This window comes from Geotrypetes seraphini, chromosome 13 (genome assembly GCF_902459505.1).
Source record: "Geotrypetes seraphini chromosome 13, aGeoSer1.1, whole genome shotgun sequence".
In the NCBI taxonomy this organism is placed as follows: domain Eukaryota; kingdom Metazoa; phylum Chordata; class Amphibia; order Gymnophiona; family Dermophiidae; genus Geotrypetes; species Geotrypetes seraphini.
The window spans coordinates 33,014,367-33,031,752 of NC_047096.1; the positions used below are offsets into that span (position 1 = coordinate 33,014,367).

General features: G+C 42.2%; 1 protein-coding gene across 1 annotated transcript in view; it reads left to right on the plus strand.

Annotated features, from left to right (window-relative positions):
* The window catches only part of LOC117347109 (integumentary mucin C.1-like), a 32,296-nt gene that overhangs the window by 1,407 nt on the left and 13,503 nt on the right, over positions 1-17,386 (plus strand). The window lies entirely within an intron of this gene.

Below are 17,386 nucleotides of genomic sequence, written 5' to 3' on the forward strand. Positions count from 1 at the left end.
GTTCAGTCTGAGAGCACGAAACACCACATGCAAATGTGGCCTTAGGGGCTATGAAGCAACTGACTGCTGAGCTTCCAAGGTTTGGGCATTCAGGGGGTGGAGCAGCTCATGGAGCCTTTCTGGATGTATTTGGATGCTATTGTAGTTCAGTCTGTGAGTTCTAGATATGAATGGTGTCTGGGGCTTTGGGAAAGGGAAATAGGAATTTGATCCTTGCCAGGAAGTCTAAGGATACAAATTCTGAAATGCACAATGAATCGGGTTTAGGAAGTATGAGGGATGGGTGCTTCTAGCCTGCAGGGGAAGGACACTGACCAAGGTAGCGTGAGAGGGAACCCAGTGGGGGAAGGAATTATTAGGGGACCAGGCAGGTCAAGTCAGGAGGAGGTAGAGAGCAGAGAAGTATAGTATGGGGATTTGAAGTAGGCACGGTGGGGGTGGGGGGGTGATATTAAGCATCCTACACCAAACAAAAACCAAACTGCATTGAAGTAGGGAAAAGCAGAAGAAGAAGATGAGAGAAGGAAGAAGACAATGTTAAGGCAGGGAGGGACTGAGAAAGAAGTAGACATGGCCTAAGAGAAAAAGTGTATGGTGTACATAGGTTTGTTAAGGAAAAGACAGTATTGAAGACTGGCTGGGAGGGGAAGAATATGGGTTGTATAGATGGATCAGGACAGACTGGATGGCATTGCATGAGTGTGGTGTAGATCAGTGGTTCCCAACCCTGTCCTGGAGGCCCACCAGGCAAGTCGGGTTTTTGGGATAGCCCTAATGAATATGCGTGAGAGAGATTTGCATATAATGAAGGTGATAGGCATGCAAATCTGCCCGGAGCATATTCATTAGGGCTATCCCAAAAACCCAACTGGCCTGGTGGCCCTCCAGGACAGGGTTGGGAACCGCTGGTGTAGATGGTCTGGAAGTAGGATGGCAAACTGTGGTAACTGAATTGGGATTGGGGAGGAAGAGAGACTGATGGAACTTGTAGCACTACTCTTTAGCATTTCTTTTACCTAAAAGTCCTCCCTGTGTGGCACCACTTGCTGTGCTTTTCAATTAAGGACAGTCTGGCCAGTTGTGTTCACAACCCACCATGCTTTAATTTCCTTTATATGGACTTGGTCATTTGTGGTGAATCAAGCACCCCCAATCATTTTGAAAAGTTGGCTCCTACGAATCAGGGCACTGGGCTCCTGCTTCTTGTGATTTTGGGAAGTTATCAATGTAGGTGACCATTAAGACATATTATTTTACTGTAAACCCTAGTTATTAGTAGCTAGGTCTTATTGCATAAAATGGGTCCTGTAGTAAAAATAACACTTTTTAACTATAGCCCACATTGATAATTATGCCATTTAATCCTCCATTGCCTCAGGGACAATTAGAGAATGACACGGTGACAAAATTCATCACCGTTCCCGTCCCCGCGGATAACCATGGAAACCATCTACATGTCATTCTTTAAGGAGAGAGGGAAGAATCAAAGTATAATTGGGCACAACCAATGACCCGCAAGCTTTGCTTTGAAGAATGCTGGTGTAGAAAGACCGAGGTTGAAATAGACACTAGAAAATGACATGGGATTACTTCCCACGGTTATCCGCGGGGACGGGGACGGTGATGAATTTTGTCACCGTGTCATTCTCTAGGGACAATCACATTAAGGGACAAAGTGCTCCATCTTCTCCTCAAACTTCTGCATTAGTTGTTCCTCAAAGGCTACTATTGACAAAGGTAGGAGCATGATAGCAGGAGTCACCATGCCCTCCCGAGTCATCTGGGAAGTATCAGAACTGGGAACCTGGGTCCACTGAGGCTGGCACACCCTCTCTGACATCATGGAAGCTGAGTAGCCCTCATATTCAGGGTGCTTCAAGGACACCAGTGACCTCGGTGTCTTGGTGGTCTCATACTAAGCTTTGATGGGGGCCAATACCAAGACAGCTCAGCCTCCGCCCGATGTTCTGCATCATGCTTTTTTGGAACCAGTGAAGACAAGGTCAAATCCCTCTTCTTCAGGTAGGAATCGGATGATGAATTCACTCAGTGGCACTGCGGTGACTGAGATGGAAAAATATCTGACTAAATCCATTAAAAAAAAAAAAAAAGGCTGAAGAGGTTCTGTGCAACAGAGACAGGTGGGAAGAGGGGAAGAGGTGCACATGTGTAGTGAAAGACCTAAATGCCTCTAGAAAAAGTTGATGGGATACTGTTCCTGGGCTCAGTCATTGACATCACACAAGCGTAAGAATTCACGTCCTGCCTGTACTCATGACACAACGTCCAGGACTTACCCTGGCTAAGAATTTACTGCTTTAAGCACTGAACCATAACTCTGAAAGATTATGGGTGTGGTTGTGACATTTAACATCCTTGGCACAGTATTCGATTAAAGAGTAGTCACATGTTTACTGGAACTTGTTATGTTTAGTACATCAATACGGTTTTTTATTGTTGGTGGGGGTTTTTTTGTTTTTTGATACCATTAAAACAGAGAGTTCCAGGTTAACAGAAGTGAAATTGGAGGCCTATTTTGCAACTGCAGTGTTGGAGGATCTGGAGGATCTTGGAAGAAGAGAAAACTCATTTTGATAATGTATTAATGTGCTCAGTCGTCAGAGGAACAGATTCGGGAACAAGATTAGAAGGCAATAAAAATGTCAAATACTTGCCGAGGTTCTCTGACAGCTAACCAAAATACAAAGCACCTTCGTAATAATGATTGTGTGTCAAAATAAATAACATAAAATAAAAAGGAAGGTGAAAGTGATGTTCTTAATTCTCCTGGAAGAGAAATAATTTAAGCCCCTTTTAATCAAACTACAGTAGAGCATTTTAACACAGGCCGGCAAGGTAAATGCTCTGACACTAATAGGAATCGAACGAGTGTTGGAGCATTTATCTCGCCGGCCCCTGCTAAAACTCTCTACCACAGCTTGATAAAAGGGGCCCTTAGATAGGAGCAGGGCAGGATTAAAGGGTAGGCCAAGTAAGCGCGTGCATCGGGCCCAGAGAGTGCAGGGAGCCCAGAATGCTGCCTGCTCTGATGACGTCAGTGTACCTGCCTCTGTGTCCGGCTTCAGGCGTCCAAGTATTGCCTCCCCCCTGCCTTCTTTATTATTCAGTGCAGCTGAACTCGCAATCTTCAAAAGGCCACAGGCAGTGGTTCCTACACGCTGCCTGCAGCTGACCCAGAAGCCATTCCTCTGATGCTGGGATTTTGCATTAGAGGAAAAGCTTCTGGGTCAGCAGCTCCCGTGCTGCCCGTGGCCTTTTGAAGACTGCAAATTTGGCTGCACTAAATAATGAAGGAAGTAGAAGGTGCTACTTAGACTTCTGGAGCTGGGGGGACATAGGAGGGCAAAGGCAGGGAAGGGCCAGGGCCATGGAAGGGCAGGTCCAGGTGGCCCAGTGTACTTAGGTGCCTAGGGCCCACTGAAGAATTAATCCTGTCCTGGATAGGAGCCAAAACAGTGTAATATGAGAGAATTTCAAATTAGTGAAGAGTCTTAAGCACCTTTCAGACAGGGTTTTTCTGAAATTAAACTTGCTTACGATATGAAGTAAGAAGCAGGAGATGCTCAAGAAGAAAATATTCAGCAAAAGTGACTTTACTGACATGTACATACGTAATGCCTAAATGGACATCTGGAAGAGGCAAAAAAGTAAGAAAAGCATAGAATGCCTTGGGAGGAAAGGAAGAAGGGAAAGGTTGAGAAACAGTGCTTTGAGGTGGGGGAGGGAAAAGAGAATGAGGAAGGGATAGGGATAGAGAAAGACTATGCAGAGAGACTGGGGAAGAAACAGAAAGAGCAAGCCTGGTTGCGGCTGGAGCTATACCATTGTGCAAGCTTATTTATATAGCACTTATAGCTTAAGTGGATTTACATTCAGGTACTCAAGCATTTTACCCTAATGTGCCTGAAGCAATGGGGGATTAAGCGACTTGCCCAGGGTCTCAATGAGCAGCATGTGATTTGAATCCACAACCTCAGGGTGCTGAGGATATAGCTCTAATTACTGTGCCACATACTCCCACTGCTTGTCAGACATGTACATCCATCTACATTAAAAATGATTATCCATACATTATAATTCCTAAATAAAATCAACTAAACTAAATATATGCATATCGATAAATAAATGTTGAAAACCTTTATATACAACAGAAAGGAATGAGACATGTAACACCAACACAATTTAAAAATATACACAAGAATCCCATGAAAAAAACAGCTTCATACAAATGTACAATCAACGACTGTATTGGTTACCGATCCAGCACAGGATGGTACTGTCAGGTTGTGTACCATGTCTCTCCTGCTATACTGAAGGAGTAGCTTGTTACCTACCACCCACAAAGAAGTTTGAAACCTGGAAAAAGCATGCAATTAAATTCCAACAAAAGTCAATCTATTGTCCATTCAAGGATCCGAGATGCTATGGTGTCGGTAGGGTGGGTGGGTGGGGTCAAGCTTTGGAATAGCTTGACTGGAACCTTGCGGTTTTGTGTACCCCGATTGGGCTTTAAGAAACTATTGAAAACCTCTTTGTTTGTCGACGCATTTATGTAATCGAGTGCAAATGTGATCAAGATGTGAAGCTGCGTGCATGGTCAAGGATTTGATTTATGCCTTTTGATGTTATTTTATAATAAGTAGGTTTTGTTTTAATAACAATTATGTTGTATTGTCAAATTTTATCTATGTTACTTATGTAAACCATGTAGGTCATATGTGGTATATAGATTTCTTAAATATTTAAAATGCATAGGCACTGGGATACACACAATGTATACACAGAGTTAAACTTAGTTACACTTCTGCTTCTAGGCAATTTCTCCCATTTACAGGTGCCAGCTCCCTGAGTGCCATGGGTGCTGGTCAGCCCCAATATTGAGACAAGGACTTTATGATATTGAGGATGGGGTAATGATGACTCCTACGTAGTAGAAAGAATCCATGACAGTTTGATATAAATTATTTTAAAATATTCCCTACACAGTGATTGGGTGGTGGGTTTGGCTATAGGGGCTTCGGTTCTTGGCTGAATTACACAATTCTGAGTGTATGAGAATTTAAAGTTTAAATTAACATTTACGTTAACAGATACTCAAACGGAGTTCTTTGGTTGGTTAGGTTTATTTTCAAAGCACATTCTTCAAAGGAGTGAATAAACATTGTATACAGGTGAGCCGGCTGATATCCTGTATATGGATTTTCTAAAGGCTTCTGACAAAGTATCTCATGAAAGACTCCTGAAGAAATTAGAAAGTCGAGGGATCGGAGGTAATATCCTATTATGGATTAAGAAATTACAGGAAAATACTTTTAAAACCAATAGGAGGAAATTTTTTTCACTCAGAGAATAGTTAAACACTGGAACGCATTGCCAGAGGTTGTGGTAAGAGCAGATAGCGTAGCTGGTTTGAAGAAAGTTTTGGACAAATTCCTGAAGGAAAAGTCCATAGTCTGTTATTGAGAAAGACATGGGGGAAGCCACTGCTTGTCCTGGATTGGTAGCATGGAATATTGCTACTCCTTGGGTTTTGGCCAGGTACTAGTGACCTGGATTGGCTACCGTGAGAACAGGCTACTGGGCTTGAAGGCTATTCTTATGTTCTTATAAGAACTAGTTAAAAGATAGAAAACAGAGAGTAGGGTTGAATGGTCAATATTCTCAATGGAGAAGGGTAAATAATGGAGTTCCTCAGGGGTCTGTGCTGGAACAACTGCTTTTTTAACATATTTATCAATAATCTAGAGATGGGAATAACTAGTGAGATAATTAAATTTGCTGATGACACATAGTTGTTCAAAGTTCTTAAATCGCAAGAGGTTTGTGAAAAAGTGCAAGAAGACCTTGTGAGACTGGGCTTCAAAATGGCAGATGACATTTAATGTGAGCAAGTACAAAGTGATGCATGTGGGAAAGAGGAACCCGAACCATAGCTATGTGATGCAAGTTCCACGTTAGAAGTCACTATAAAATGGCTGTTCAGAATCGACATCTCCAGCACATGGATGTCCATCTCATATACATATATATTTTTTTAATGTATATAATTTTTTCATAATACAGTTCATACAGAACAGTAGAGAATAAAGATAAACAAAACCATAAAAAAGATTACAGAAATAAACAGTTTCTTCAAAATAGAATCTTTCTAGCCCACTACAATGGAAGAGTTACTATCCATTACCAATTATCACAAAAGAAATATATAAGCTCAGGAAAAACCCGAGCTAAACTATCTTTAGTGCTATATTTACTTTGACTCCTAACCAAGATCAGCATTCATTATTTATCCTCTTTATTCTTTCCTTGTTCCCGTAAATTTAGGACCTCTTTTATCAAACTGCGCTAGCAGTTTGTAGCGCAGTGAGCCGTGCTGAATGGCCCGCACTGCTCCCGATGCTCATAGAGTTCCTATGAGCATCAGGAGCACCGCGGGCCATTCAACGCGGCTCTCTGCACTAAAACTGCTAGCGCAGTTTGATAGAAGAGGCCCTTAGAAATTGTTGCAGGTGGATTGGATCCCAAAATATAAATTTTTTTTCTTGCAATTTAATAGTGCACTTACAAGGGAACTTTAAGAAAAAAAAGTGGCAACCAAAGCTAACACCCGAGATTTTAACTGAACAAATTCATCTCACATATTTTTGAATGTGAACATATTTCCTGTTTGAAAATGCATGTGAAATGGATGTCTGTTTGGGACATTCCGACTATTCTGATTTGGACGCCCTTTCATAAATGCTCCTCTATGTAACATATTCATGTATTTACAGAATAGTGCTTTAAGTGGAATTTTGGTATATACGTGCTTAAGTGACTACAGATGCGCATGTATGCCATTGTTCTAAATATGTATGCATGTAATCAGCATGCAAATGTTAGTGCCTATCTTATAGAAGGTATCTAATAAGTAACCACCCAGACCATACGAGCAAAAGAGGAGCTGAGTTTTTGCCAACGTGGGAAAATTGATCCACTCCCCCTGATGCTGATGTTACTTGTGGTACCCTTGGCAACTATCTTCCAGGGCACCGGGAAGCAAGCAGGATGTCAGAGCAGCCCCCTCACCTACCAGGAGCTGCCTGCTGAAGCCCTCAAAAGACCATAGTAACCCAAAAAGCATCAGAGGAGCAGAGAGACTTGGGGCTGGTGTAGAAGAATCATTCTGCCCTTCCCCAACGCTGACATCATTCACAACACCCATTCAGAAACAATTATAACAACTAATCACACCTACAGGCTATAGGCGGGAGGAGGAATTGTCCTAATACCTATTCCCATGAACCCAAAAACTCAGCCCTTCTGATGTGATCAATTATCAGTCAGTAGCTTTCATCCCTCTATTTATCAAAATGATGGAAGCATATGTCACAGAACAACTCAAACGCTACTTACAATGCTTCAATATCCTCCACCTGTCACAATCAGGTTTTAGGAAAAATCACAGCACTGAGACAGTGATCGCAGTACTAGTAACATATGGCAAAGAACTACTAAGCAAGGGTCACAGAGCAATTATAATCCAATTCAACCTGAGCAGTGCATTTGATCTAGTAGACTTAAATTAAATGTAATTAAATGTCTGAGATTTTCTGTGATTTCAGATTTAGTGGCCCAGTTCTCTCCTGGTTCCAAGACTTCCTAACCACTTAGCATTATGATGTACATAAGAATGGCGGACTTTCTGACAGCTGGCACCCTCTGAGTGTGGTCCCCTAAGGATCCCCACGTTCACCATCAGAGATCAACTTTCTAATGCAATCCTTGGGAACCAACCTAGATTTTGCACAAATAAAACATTTCACTTATGCAGACAACATAACCAAATGTAACAGCTCCATTAGCCAATACCCTCACCACTGTGAAACAATGTGTCCACATCATAGTAAACTGGACTTCAACCCACAGCCTTAAGCTAAGTAAGAACAAAATCAAATTCCTTTGGCTAGGAAACCTCAAATGACTCAAGCTATATCCAAAGGATTATAGTAGACGACACAAACTTTCCAGTAGAACTACAATCCCGAGTCTTAGGAGTAGAAACTGATAACCTCCTATCCATGAAGAGCCACATACAATCAATAACAAAACAATCTTTCATTGTGATGAGAAAGCTAAGATCCATCAGAAAATATGTAAAAACTGAGTCTTTCTAATCTTAGTGCAATCCCTAATTCTATCTCGACTAGACTACTGTAATGTAACACTAATTCTTTGCTCTAAAATGTTGCTATCGCGTTTACAACTAGTTCAAAATGCAGCAGTAAGACTCATCTACACACTACAATATTAAACTACTGTACATTGGCTGCTCATAACCACAAGGATCAAGTTTAAATTAGGCATCACTGCCTTTAAGATCCTGATAAGCAACGCCCCCAACTACCTTACAGAGTTGACCATCAGGGTGCCTCCAACAGATATTCCACCAGAAATCTTTTCCATTTAAAATTCCCAGCATGCAATAATATAAAGTCTTCCAGGTAACTGCCTCTTATATTATGAACTTGTGGCCACTCATATCTCAGGTTCCGAAAACTTTTAAAAGCATTTCTATACCAAAACAGGTAGCCAGCCCTGAAATAACTGAAATGGTAATTGTAAAAGCACATTTCTAGACTGTCTAATGCAACTCCTGGGACATAACAATGAGCCAGCGATGACCTACTTGAACATATGTATTTGTAATTGTATTTACCTACCTGTATTAGCAACTCTATTGAATGTCCATGTCATACTATCCATTGTAACTTCTTTGGTAACCACTTGTAACCATTGGGTAAATTGTAACTTGGGTAACCATTACCTCTTGTAATGCAATCCAACCTTGAACTGAATAGGTAAAGGAGAAATAGAATGCTCCTGAAATGCCTCCTGGCCTACTTCCTCCAAAATGCATAATTTCTAATCTAATCTTCTATTTCTGCGTCACACATACCTAGGCAGGATCAAGGCGACTTACAAAGAGAAGAGAGAGAAATGGAGAAAAAGGGGAGGAGAAAAAAGTTTCTGTGGATTATTTGGTATAAGATGAATGAAGTTTTAAATTCTATTCGTGATGGAATGGGTAACCAGTGTAGTTGCCTGATGAAGGCTGATATTGAGTTGTATTTTTTCAGGTTGAAAATTAGTCTTACAGCTGTGTTTTGTATGAGTTGCATTTTATGGATCAGTGCGCTATTGATTCCCATGTAGGCGGTGTTACAGTAGTCCAGCTGTGGTAGGATCATCGATTGCACAATCAGAGCAAAGTGTTGTTGATGAAAGTATGGTCTGATGAGTTTTAGTTGCTTCATGGTGAAGAGGGACTTTTTCTGAATATTAGAGATTTGAGCTTCTATGGTTAGTGTGGAATCAAGAATGCAGACTAGGATTTTGGAGGTTTTATCGACAGTGAGGGTGTGGCCCGAATGGAGAGTGATGCTTGTCGGTGCTGTCTGTTGGGCTGTGTGGAAGTATTAAGATTTTGGTTTTGGTTTGGTTTAGTTATAGCTTGATGATTGTTGCCCAATTTTGGATTCTTTCTAGCTAGACATTGTGATTGATCAAAAATAATGCATTGATCATCCCCAAATTCTGAAAATAAATTATCTATGCTGTTAAATCCATATTTAACTACTAAATCCTTTTGATTATGGACTTTATTGTGTGTTTGCTTAGTCTTGCAGTCTGTAAGCCAGGATATTAGTATTGGCTCTCCGTCTGAATAAGGCTAAGCCTGAATTCTTTAGTAGCCTGCAAGATCAAAACCTGCATGAAAATGCAAGGTTACATGCCACACCTAGAATCTGAATTGTTTTTTCCATGGTGATAGTAATAAAACAGTTATAAACTCATTCCCCTTTCTATTTTTGACATTGGATTATCCACTAATGTCATCAAATCTTTATTACCAGAGATTCTACGTCAGTAGAATGTGCAAGTTTATTTGGGCTTAGACTTGGATGTCTTGTGTAGAGTTACCAGACGTCTGGATTTCCCCAGACATGTCCTCCTTTTCAGGACATGTCCAGGGGTCCAGACTGCTTTTCAAAACCTGCCACTTTGTCCGGGTTTTGAAAAGCTTTCCTTCGGGTAGGAGGGAATCTGTGTATGCGCGAATGCACGTGACATCATTGCATCGCATCCGTGCATATGCGGATGTCCTTCCCGACGAGAGAAGGCAGTGGGGAGGGGGCTGGGGTGGGATTGGAGGTGGGGTTTGGGGCGGGCTTGGGAGCACAACAGGGCGGAACCGAGGCATGAAGGGGCGGGGATGGGTGGGACTGGGCGGGACTGGGGGCCGGTCTAAGGGGCCAGATTTTCCAGGAGGAAAATCTGGTAACCCTAGTTTTGTGGTAATAATCAAACCTTTCTAAGATATCCTGGACAGAACTTAGATATGAGCTAGACCTGATTTAGAAGCATCTAAGTGCCAAAAGGTTACCCAAACTGACCAGATGACCACTGGAGGGATTAATGTACACACACAAACATTTCCCCAGTGGTCACTATCCCCCTTCCAACCCCCCCCCTCAAAATCTGAATGCAACAGTACCTGTCTATGGAACAGCAGCACCTGCTATGGGAAATCCTAGTAGAGCATGACACAAGTGTCTTAAGTAGCCTGGTGAGTGAACTAGTGAGCCATAGAGAGGAGGTCTTAGACCCAGAAGTTCTACTATACTGCCATATAGAGGCCACCTCAGCCATGAAGGCTTTTGGGGTGGTAGACAGGATAGTAGGTTTGGGGGGAGTTTTGGGTGGCTCATCATACATTAGAAGGGGGTTGTTGTTCAGTGTTTAATGTTATCTAGGATAAGCTAGTGCAATATCCTCTACTACTTAGGGATATCTGAGTCTAGGGTTCATGCGCTTCAAATTCTGCACTCTGCGGCAGTTCACATGATTTGTGGGCAGGACCATCAATCACAATCATAATTCTGTGAACTGCTTAGACAATATTTTAAGCAGTATATCAAATCTCAAATAAAACTTGAAAACCTGAAACTTAATCAATTATAACTCTAACCAAAAAGCCAAATTTTTAAAGCTTTCCTATAAAGCCATTACTAATACTTATTTGATTTGAGTTTAATATTTTATATCCAACTCAACACCACACAAATCAGCAAGAAATGAATTCCAAAAAGATGGTCCAGTACAGGTGTAGCCAGACACCCAATTTTGGATGGCCCTGGACCCCAGAAGGGGGCAGAAGATCCCATACCTCCCTTCCCCACCTAGGTGAGGTAAGGTGATGTAGTCCCTCCTCCCTTACTGCTCCCCACAGCTACTGCCTACCTTTCAAAAAGGAAACTCTGCAATGAGAGTACATAGGATGAAGTTAAGAGGTGATAGGCTCCGGAGTAATCTAAGGAAATACTTTTTTTACAGAAAGGGTGGTAGATGTGTGGAACAGTCTCCCAGGAGAGGTGGTGGAGACAGAGACTGTGTCTGAATTCAAGAGGGCCTGGAATAGGCAGGTGGGATCTCTTAGAGAGAGGAAGAAATAATAATTATTGCGGATGGGCAGACTGGATGAGCCATTTGACCTTTATCTGCCATCATGTTTCTATGATCTTCACTGGCAGAGAGCAGCATGACTGGTACATGCTGCTTATGCTGGCCCCACAGCCTTCCTTCTGATGTAACTTCCTGTTTCCACAGAGGCGGAGTGCATCAGAAGGAAGGCTGTGGGGCCAGTGTAAGCGGCATGTATCAGTCACGCTGCCAGCAAAGATCAGCCCTTTAAAGGTACGCAGAGGAGAAGTTTGTGGAATTTTTAGCTGATGGGGCTAGGGGATCCCCACCATCTATCTCACACCAGGGCTAGATTCTCTTTATTCATTCAAGCAGTATCATATTATGAAGTCGCTAATAGCTCAGATCACCTCTTCACAGAATACCTGCAGTATGGAAAAGATTGTCAGTGTATACCTCTCCTCATCACCGCAGACAGAACTTCGCTAACTCTGGACCTTCTTGCATAACAGGCTTCTTTCATTGTTCCTTCTTTACTCCCACCACCTCTCCAAAGTCTCCCCTATGACTTCTCATCTCTCACCTGGGCAGTGGTCCATAACCCAGTCCTTGGGACATCTGCAGTGTCTCCCCTTGTGGTCAAGTCTTTCTCCATAGACCTTGAAAGAAAATGCGGGCACGCTCAAAGGTGACATCAGTAGACAAAGCCCAGTGTGTGGAATGTTCTCCTAGCCCAGAGAAGTCAAAGTTTGGTGCCTCTGAGCACACTTGGGAGTTAAAATGCTGTCTCACTCTTCCCCCTCCTGATCAGGCTTTAATGTCTGTGGATGTATGAGCATCTCTCCTCAGAGTCGCCTCATTTCTCTCACAGTTTTAGTGGCTCTCCCAGCATTTTTCACTTCATTCTACTCTATTTTGACTGTTGCCCAAACCCTAGTACTATGGGTATTTCTATTTTTATTTTTGTATCAGCATGTCTTTGCCTCTGCTGGACCCTGTTCTCTCATCTCACTCTTCCTCTCCTTCACAGCTCTCCTGTCAGTCAGGAGCCAGGAGAGCTATTCATTTACCAGTCATGCAGCAACTCCCAATCTTTCCTGTGATAGGGACCTCCAGAGAGAAACATCTGCAAAATTGGGATCATTACTCTAACGCCTTCTCCCCCCTCCCCCCACCCCCCAACTGTGCATAGCAACCACTCTGGAGGCTTCTGTGAGTACACTGGGGTAAAACATAAGGAGAAGATAAATCATTTTTATGATCAATGGCAAGCCATCACCACAGATCACTTAGTTCTTCATCTCACACAATTATCAATTGAGAACTCTTGAAAACTTTAAAGCTAAAATTAAGATTTTTCTCTTCAAAGATGCCTATACTCTTTAGGCTCAGCTCTCGCATCTAATTACCCTTATATCTCTTGAAGTGCCATAGGAAACAATACGCCAAATTCCTTTGAAACACCAAAACGCTTCTTTTGAAGCAATTCAAGTCCTAATGTGTCTCCTTTCTCCATTTACCTCCCTTTTTTAAAAAAAATTTTTTGATGTATTTAGAAACTTTCCCTCCCCTACTTCCCTTTTGTTCAAGTTTCAAATTTATTCATGGCTTGATATACCAACCTACAAGGGAACCTACCTAGTTTGAAAAACCTGGCAAATGAGCGCTTATCTCAACACTGTTTTGTGTACTTCACTCTCTGCTGCCAGGTTACTGCCACAACTTCATATGCTTTGATATCTGCTGTCAGATTACTGCCACTGCCAACATTTCATGGATAAATCAATTAGTCCACTGCTTCAGGGCTAACGGCAGAAGTATTCAAGTATCAAGGAAAAGGATCTAGGTGTCATCATTGATGATACGTTGAAACCTTCTGCTCGGTGTGCAGCAGAATCTAATGTGGGACACGTTTAGCCAAATGCTGCCTCAGGGATAGCATACAAAGGGAAGAGGGCTAATGACATGAACTCTTGACCAAGTGTTTGTGTTCAACACAACAGCCTGCTTGCTTTCTCTTCTCACAGCTTCAAACTTGTCTTAAAGGTAGCCGCCGGCAGTGGCTGCGGTGGCAGCAACAATTCATTCAGCTTCGCTACAATTGCTCCGGGGCTGATTGTAGCGAAGCTGAATGAATTGTTGCCGCCACCGCAGCCACTGCCGGCGGCTACCTTTAAGACAAGTTTGAAGCTGTGAGAAGAGAAAGCAAGCAGGCTGTTGTGTTGAACACAAACACTTGGTCAAGAGTTCATGTCATTAGCCCTCTTCCTTTTGTATGCTATCCCTTAGGCAGCATTTGGCTAAACGTGTCCCACATTAGATTCTGCTGCACACCGAGCAGAAGGTTTCAACGTATCATCAATGATGACACCTAGATCCTTTTCCTTGATACTTGAATGCTTCTGCCGTTAGCCCTGAAGCAGTGGACTAATTGCTTTATCCACGAAACGTTGGCAGTGGCAGTAATCTGACAGCAGATATCGAAGCATATGAAGTTGTGGCAGTAACCTGGCAGCAGAGAATGAAGCACACAAAACAGTGTTGAGATAAGTGCTCATTTGCCAGTTTTTTCAAACTAAGGAGGAGATGCATCTATCGTTAGAAAATTTAGTCATTTAAAATATTTAAAATTATTTATGAAAAACTATTTATGAAAAAGCATTTAAAATATTGAAAACATTTATTATAAAAATATTAAAATCTATCCTCAGGTTTTTTGGCCAATGACTGGAGCTAAGGAGCAAATTAAACTACGCTGATGTTCCACTCTGTGATAAGGACTGTGCGTAGGCTCCCATTCTGAGGCCTTTTCCTGAGTATACCATCTATAAGACACTATGAATTAAGGTGGTTTTGGATGCACCCCTCCTTATAAGTAGTATTATTATATATATTAGGTCGAATATTTCTTGAGCCACTTTGGGTATACCCCTTGAGTTGATATACCAACCATCACATGTGTCTGGGCGGTTTACAATATTTAAAATAAAAAAAAGGTCTAATAAAATTTTTGATTTAGGTGAGATGAAATAAAAAGAGGGTAAACCTAAAACTATGACGAATTAAGACTGATTAGAAATGAGAGGTTTTGGGGGGATAGGGAAGTTTTAATTACAATATTAAATCAAAATAAAAGGAAGGGTAGAAGGATGGGGAGTAACGAAAGCAAAATGGGGATGTCGCTTCTTAAAAGTTTTTTTTGTTTGTTTTTTCACTTATTGGTAGGCATCTTTAAAAAGAAATATTTTGGGATTTGTTTTAAATTTATTTAGGGAAATTTTCATTGTGGAGGTAAAATGGCATTGCATTCCAGAGCAAAGGTGCAACTACGGAAAAAAATATACGTCAGTGTGAACTTGCCCAGTATTTTTAACATTTGTTAAGATATTTCTTTTAATTTGACTCTTTTTAATCTCATTTTATTGTACACCGTTTAGACACTTGTTTGATAGATGGTATACCAAAAATAAAGAAACCTAAAACTTGAGATGGGCGGCCGAGAAAATTCAAAGACCTTCAACAATAGATTCAGTTCCTCTTCCAGCCCATGTAGCCATCTTAGTAGAGGAAATAAAATCCCTTTTACAAGCAAACAACTTTTCTTTCTCTACAAAATCAGGGCTTTTATTCTAGGTTCTTCCTCATTCCCAAGAAATGAGAAGGACTTTGACCAGTGGCGTAGTAAGGGGGGGCGGTCCCCCCTGGGCGCTGTCTTCGTGAGGGCACGTCCTCCTCTCCACCCCTGCTCCTTCCTTGCCCCCCCCCCTCACTGCCACGTGTGCATGCTGCTTCCCTTTCCCCATACCTCTGTAATGTTCCTAGCATGAGCAGCCATCCCCAAGCTGCTGTTGCGCCAGCATCAGCTCTTCCTATGACATCACATCCTGTACCTGCACCTAGGAAGTGACATCAGAGGAAGAGCTGATGCTGGCATGACAGCAGCTTGGAGGTTGTTGCTCGCATCAGGAACATTACAGAGGTACGGGTAAAGGGAAGTGGCATGCACATGGCAGGAGGGGGCGGGAAAGGAGCGTGTGGAGGTGAGGAGGCAGAGAACAGGGTGGGGGAGGGGCACCACCACCCCAGGAGCCTTTCACCCTGGCTACACCATTGACTTTGACCCATTCTGGACCTGCACAATTTAAAACAAAAGATATATTCAAGTTGAACTATCTTACCACAGTTCTATTAATTTTACATCAAATTGATTGGCTTGTTGTTTTTTATCTCAAAGAAACCTCTGCTCATATTCTAATCCACCCAGGCAGTACTTCAAGTTCACATTCCTTCGTCAGTATTTTCAGTACAAGGTCCTTCTTAATGGACTTTCCTCCACTCCCCAAGTTTTCACAATCTCTCAAATTCTATATAGTATGCCTAAAGTTATTCACCTATATCAGCGTATGGCTGCGTGGATGGTGTCATAGAGAGCGTTTCAGCTTCCTGGACTTTGGATGATTTTCCAAGGGCTGCTGAACAGGGATGGTGTGCAAAACTGTGCATCTATCAAAGAAGGGACGACTGAACATGGATGGTGTGTATCTATCAAAGAAGGGAAGAAGTGTCTTCAACAGCAGACCAACCTACTGAAGAGGGCTTTAAACTAGAATCATTGAGGCAGGATGATCAAAGCCCCCAGGTGAGTATAATCCCTCAGGTAAGTGAATCACTAAATACCTCTACACAAATGTGAAAAGGGGGCAATGTCTGGAAAACAGTATAAACTAATGCTCAAAGTATGGGAAACAAGATTCTGGATCTCGAGACTGTGATGGAAGAGTTTGAGTTGGATGTAGTGATGATCACAGAGATGTGGTTCGCAGAGAACTATGGCTGGGATATGGTTATATCAGCCTATAATCAGGAAAGATAGGGTAGGAAGAAAAGGCGGGGGAGTGGTGTTATATGTTAAAGATCATGTTAATGCCACACAATTGCAGGATCTGAAGAGTAAGGAAGAGGCACTGTGGAATCTGGAAAGGGAATGGAAAATGTATTTACATTGGTGTAATATACAGGTCTCCTTCACAGACAGAAGTGGGCAGAGATTTAATAGTAAACATTCAGAATAAAGCTGTAGAAGGTGATTTTAATATGCCAGATGTTGATTGGAGTCTTCTAGAAGTAGATGTTGTAGGGTCTTCTAGAAGTAGGGAAATCCTAAAAAGAGAACTGTTCTAGTAGTTGGTAACGGAATCCATGCGGGATGGGGCCAAACTGGACTTACTACTTACAAACGGGGAAAGTGTTTCTGATGGGCGATCTTCTGGAATTTAGTGATCACCACATGGTGTGGTTTAATATTAATATCCCCAACAAAAATCAAAACACCACAATACAAAAAAATAACACCACAATACAACAATACAATACAACAAAAAAATAACACCACAATACAAATTTTATGGCTAATTATTGAATCAAACTTCACCAGCATCTACCTAACTCACTTGTATAAAACCCTCCTTCTCCGCCCCCTCCTGCATCAGCTCTTCCTCTGACGTCACTTCCTAGGTGCGGGTCCAGGAAGTGACATCAGAGGAAGAGCCAACACTGGTGCCAGCAGCAGGTTGGGGTTGCTGCATGCACCGGGAATGTTAAAGAGGTACGGGGAAAAGGAAAGGGAACACGCATGTGGTAGTGGAGGGGGCAGGGAAGGAGCAGAGGGGGAGAGAGGAGGATAGGTTCTGCTCCCATCAAGACGGCACCTGGGGCGGACCGCCCCCTCACCCCCCCTTACTACACCACTGTGTGCTATGTCTGACCATACCATGTTTTGTCATATGTTCATATAATGATTCAAAATGTGTGATCGTGGCACCGAGGTACCCCCTCTTCAAACCCAACATGTACCCAAAAAGAGGGAGAAAAAGCTTCAGACTAATGTAGCAGTATAGAACCA